Raw genomic sequence first — 6187 nt, forward strand, 5'->3', positions numbered from 1 at the left:
TTTACTATTTATTTTTATTTTCCAGTAAATTTCTTTTTTCAAATTATTTATCAAGGAAATAATGGGTTGCAGGATAGTTATTGTCACATGGGTACAACTTCTTAATGTGTGTTATCTTCATGTTAATTATTTCCACTTATTTTTATTGACTATGCATGGTTTACATGCATTTGTATTAATATAACCAGAATTATGCTCTCTATTTGAGATATATCCTGCTACTCAACTTTAGGATGGAATGAGGCTGACTCTTTTAGAGAATGTTCATACTCTCATAGGGCTTTCAAACCTTGTGGATTTCTACAGATAAGAGAATCATATTGGTTACTAGTTTGAAGGGTACTAATCTTCACTATTTTCCCAGTGTCATTATAACATCTGAAAAACAAACTTAATTCTTGTTAAAAAATGTCCATTTAGAGATGGTCTTTTGAACTTTTACTATCATTATTGGTTACACATGTCAGGTAGCAGGTGTTAAGTCCATGGGTTGTTGTGGAAAACAAGATAGGGTATCTACATTGGAAGACTTACAGCTTTTTAAAATTTTGTCCTGACTTATTCGTCAGAGGAAGAAGATGATAATTATATATATATATATATTTCATATATATGTGTTAATGCTTTCAGATGAACAAAATATTAATCTATCAGTTATAAGTTCTTTCCTACTGGTCAGTACTAGCAAACCTCAGTATACAGGAGAAGGTTCACAGAGAAAGTAGCTTCTGGGGCTGGATGGTGACATACCTGGTTGAGCACACATGTTACAATGCATCAGGACCCAGATTCAAGTTCCCAGTTTTCACCTGCAGTAGGAAAGCCTCATGAGTAGTGAAGCATGGATATGGATGTCTCTCTATCTCTCTCCATCTCTATCTATCTCCCCTCTCTATTTCTGTCTCTAATAAATAAATAAAGACAATACTTTAAATTTTTTAAAAAGAGAGAAAGTAGCTTCCAAGTAGTCGTTGACAGGTCTAGAGATATTCTTCCCAAAGATGGTAAATGGAAAAAGGAAACTGTAATAAAGAAACCCAGATAGATCAGTCCTCATGGAAACACTAACTCAGCATTTCCTGTACTGGCTCCTACATTCAGCCTCTTTTGCAAAATTTGTATGGTCTAAATAAACTAGTTTGGGCAGATATCAGATGCATGCAGTGAAATAATAAGTTTGATTAAGAATATTATTGATTGAACTTCAAAAAAATAAAAATTAATCTGAATGAATGTTTTTGAAATGAGCAAATAGCCATATAAGGAATAAGCCCATATTTTCTCACAAAAGAGACATTTCAGAACATCTTGTATGAATTACTAAAAAGAAAAAAAATCATATTGTAGTTAGATAAACTCTATTCTCTAACTCCTTCTTCTGGATACTTTCTTCCCAAGTATATAACTTTGGAAAAAGTAGAATTAAAAGAAAAATATGTTATTAGAATTTACAGACAAATGATATTGATCCACAAAGCTGAGCAATGTGAACCAACCTCAAATTGACAAAATTTGTACAGGAAGAAAAAGTGTAGCCTGAGAAGCATTGCTCACCATTTAAAAATGCTAAGTTCTAGTTACTTATGGTTTATTGAGATATGGCTAACATTGTAATGGTAGTTAAATTGACATTTATGAAATTAATTTTAGCTGAATCTCATCATATGAAAAATAATTCAAAAGAAATGGCAATAAATTTGAAAAGAGTAGCAGATGAAACAATACCAGAGTGCACAGAAAACCCATTCCACAGACACGATTCTGCCAGAACCAAGCCCTCTAAAGACTTCCCCTGAGTAATAGCTGGATTGTATCCAGATTTCCAGAGATTTAAAATAAATGAACTCTTATAATTTCTCAATTTAACTTGGTATCAAAATATGATTAGTCCCATTGTGGTTATGACTCGTAATATATAAAGGCTACATTTATGCCTCATTTAAAGGTCATATGACCAAAGTCATTTTTCCTCTTGAGACTCTGAGTGACACAGGCTATCTTAATGTTCATATTTTTATAACAGGAAATAGAAAGTTAATTTATAGCATGTTAGAATCCTTAAAAAAAACCTAGTTAGACAATAAAGAGTTACTTTGTGTAAAATTAGAAAGATCATAGAGAATAATTCATTAGAACTGACTTCCATATTACTTGCTGAGCCAACAGACTACTGGCGCTAATTATTTACTTAAACTAAGTCATTGCAACTCCAAGTCAAATTTTTTTCCATGATTTGAGACTGGTTTTAGTATTGTGTCTCCAGATTTGATGAGCATGAAAGTTACACAGGATATCCGCTCTATTTTTTTCTTTTCTTTAAAAAGGATATTAAAGTTATGTGAGGCTGTAGTATTTTTGTTCCTTTGATATAGTCCTGTCTTTATATTTGTAGATGTAGAGTTACATTAATAATCACAATTATCAATAAACTCATATACTTACTTATTAATACTAAGATTAAACAGTCAAGTTTGTTTATATGGTACTTAATCAGTAAGTAATATACTAATGGTAAGTGTGAACTATTGCCAAAATTAATATGTACATAGCAATTTAGGTGACTAGATTTAGATTATCTTGGCATGTTGAGCAAAAGTTGTATTCTGCAATAATCAGTTAATCAGTTAATTTCTTTATGTTTGATAGAAATGGATATGTAATTAATTAGGACATGTGACATATCTACAGAATTGTGGTGATCTAAGAAGTAGTCACTAGTTGCTTGCTTATAAGATGAGCCTCATTTACATTAATAACAATGAGATTCTGAAATAAAGATGTCTAAAATCACAAAAAGGAAGTGGGGAGAGGTGAGCACTGGCAGAGAGTGCCTTGAAAGATAATCAGGCATTATTCATGGTTCTTTTAAAAGTTCAGTGAGCTCTGCCTTAGAACATTCAGAATTGTATGGATCACTTATTCTTGAGCTTGAGCCAAGTTGAGTGATCTGCACCTGCTTCTATTAGAAAAAAAAAAAAAAAAAACTACCTGTGAAATTCCAGAAAAAAAAAATTGAGTAAGAGACCAAAAAACAGCATCTGAATGCATTGGATTTAGCATCTGAAAAATAATTGGAATAAAAATTTTGTTTTAGCAAAAGAGACTTTTCTACATAACTATTTTTGCAGTATAAACTATCTCAGAACATGTCACTTTTGACTGTAAGTGGTGTGATCTAAGAGCTCAGACAGAACTGTTAACTGAATACCCTATAATTCTTTATAGCCAAGACTTCATGTTATGTGGTAACTAGGATAATAGAGACAACATAAAAAAGCATTATAATAAATAAAGTGTAAATTAAGAAATTTTCATTATTCAAATTTCTTCACAAATATATATTTGAAATAAGTAACTTTTTTGAAAAGTTTCTTTATTGGAGAATTAATGTCTTACATTCAACAGTAAATACAATAGTTTGTATATGCATAACATTTCCCAGTTTTCTATTTAAAAATACAACCCCCACTTGCTCCCCTGTCAACCTTTATGGACCTGTATCCCCCCCACACACATCCCACTCCAGAGTCTTTTAATTTGGTGCAATATGCCAATTCCAGCTCAGGTTCTACTTGTGTTTTCTCTTTTGATATTGTTTATCAACTTCTTCCTGATAGTAAGATCATCCCATATTCATACTTCTGTTTCTGACGTATTTCACTTTACATGATTTTTTCAAGCTCCATCCAAGATCAGCTGAGAACGGTGACATCATTTTTATTAGCTGAGTAGTATTCCATTGTGTATATATACCACAACTTGCTCATCCACTCTTCTGTTGTTGGACATCTGGGTTGCTGTATTGCCTGATAATTTCCAAATGCTTCTTGCTTGATTCCTTAGGTTTTTCTATGTTTACTATCATGTCATCTGCAAATAGGGAGAGTTTGACTTCTCTTCCAATCTGTATCCCGTTAAATCCTTGCTCCTGCCTGATTGATATGGAAGGAACTTCCAACACTATGTTGAATAATAATAGTGATAGTGGGCAGCACTGTCTAGTACCTGATCTAAGGGGAAATTCTTCCAGTGTTTCACCATTGAGTATGATGTTGGCTGTATGTTTGCTATATATAGACTCCACTATCTTCAGGAATTTTCCATCTATTCCCATTGTTTGTATTGTTTTGATCATAAAGGCATGTTGTATTTTGAAAGAAGTTTTCTTTGATATGACCATGTGGTTTTTGGTCTTGCTTTTGTTGATGTAGTGGATCACGCTGATTTATTTATGTATATTAAACCAACCTTGCCTTCTTGGAATAAACTCCACTTGGTCATGATGAACAATCTTTTTAATATACTGCTGTATCTGGTTAGCTAGAATTTTGTTCAATACTTTAGCATCTATGTTCATCAGAAATATTGGTCTGTAGTTTTCTTTTTTGGTTGTGTCCCTGACTGCTTTTGGTATCAAAGTGATGTTGGCTTTATAGAAGCTGGAAGGGAGTATTACAGTGTCTTAAATCCTCTGGAAGACTTTTAAAAGTAGAGGTATTAGTTCTTCTTTGAAGGTTTTGTAGAATTCATTTGTAAAACCATCTGGTCCAGGACTTCTATTTTGGGGAAGGTTTTGGATAACTTTCAATTTCATTAGCAGTGCTGGGCCTATTCATGTTATCTGGTTACTCCCTTCTTAATTTTGGAAGTCTGCAGGCATCTAGGAAATCGTTCACTTCTTTTAGGTTCTCTAGCTTAGTGGCATATAGTTGTTCATAGAAGTCTTTCATGGGGAGTCGGGCAGCGGGTTAAGTGCAGGTGGCGCAAAGCACAAGGACTGGCATAAGGATCCCGGTTCGAACCCCGGCTCCCCACCTGCAGGGGAGTCGCTTCACAGGCGGTGAAGCAGGTCTGCAGGTGTCTGTCTTTCTCTCCTCCTCTCTGTTTTCCCCTCCTCTCTCCATTTCTCTCTGTCCTATTCAACAACGACAACAACAATAATAACTACAACAATAAAACAACAAGGGCAACAAAAGGGAATAAATAAATAAAATAAATATTAAAAAAAAAGAAGTCTTTCATGGAGGGGTGGAGGCAAGATGATGACCTGGAGGCAGCTGCTGGCATGAGCTCCGACAATAATTGTTAGAAAAGTTAGGATACCAGGCAGTCAGCAGGATGGTGAATAAGGGGTCCTAAATGTGACACCAAGGAGGTGACTATAGCTCAATTTGGGTTAGAAAACAGAGAAGAAAAGAAAGGATATTTTTTTATTATTTCTGAACCGCACCCCTATCCCCCACCCTATAACCAGACCCAGGGGGCTGGAGAGCTGCTACTAGCAGGCTCCCCAAGGAGTTTTTTTTTTAACTAATAATCCTGGATCACCAGGGATGTGACTTTTTTTTTTTTTTTAACAATGGGCTGTCATTTCTCAGGCTGCCTGACCCAATCAGGAGCCAACCAAGCTGCAGACTGACAGAGTTTTTTACTCTGTTCTATTTTATTATAACTATTATATATACGTATGCCCCTATTCCCCCCCCTCAGGTTGACCAAAATTAACTTTTAGTGTATTTTCCATCACTAGGTGACTGGGTGTCCTATCCATTGTGAGAGGAACTTGTTTTACTCTACCTACCTTTTCTATCCACTCTTTCCCTTCTTCCTCCTCCTACCTAATTAAAAAAAAAAAAACCCTCTTTCGTTTCACTGCTTTTTTTTATTATCATTTTTTTCTCTCATTCTTGTCTTCTTTTCTTCCTTCTTCTTTCTGCTTTCTGAATTCACAGATACTCATTAGTAAATTATTTGGGGAAAGAAGTCTGAATCAGAGTGGACTCTCTTTGTGTGTGACTTTTCTCTACTTCCCTTTCTCCTCTTTCTATCCATAGAATTTACAGTGGACAGTAGATTTGCATAATTGTCTATTGTTTTTATGCATTTTTTCCTCTCTTTCTTTTTCATTTGGATTTGGTTGCTATTTTTTCTTGGACTGAGGCATTGTTTCGCTAATTGGTATTGATTAAAATACTTCAACCCTTTCTTCAGTTACTATTGTAATTTCCGAGGGTGTTGATTGCATTTGTCATAAGGTATTTAATACAGCATGGCTTGTACTCAAAAAACAACAACTGAAGAACAACAGAACATAAAACTAAAAAACACATTAATAAAAAAATGGGTAGATCTAGAGCAAATAAAACTGCTACTACAATGAATGAAGACAAGAGCCCAGAAGAAACTA

This window comes from Erinaceus europaeus, chromosome 4 (genome assembly GCF_950295315.1).
Source record: "Erinaceus europaeus chromosome 4, mEriEur2.1, whole genome shotgun sequence".
In the NCBI taxonomy this organism is placed as follows: domain Eukaryota; kingdom Metazoa; phylum Chordata; class Mammalia; order Eulipotyphla; family Erinaceidae; genus Erinaceus; species Erinaceus europaeus.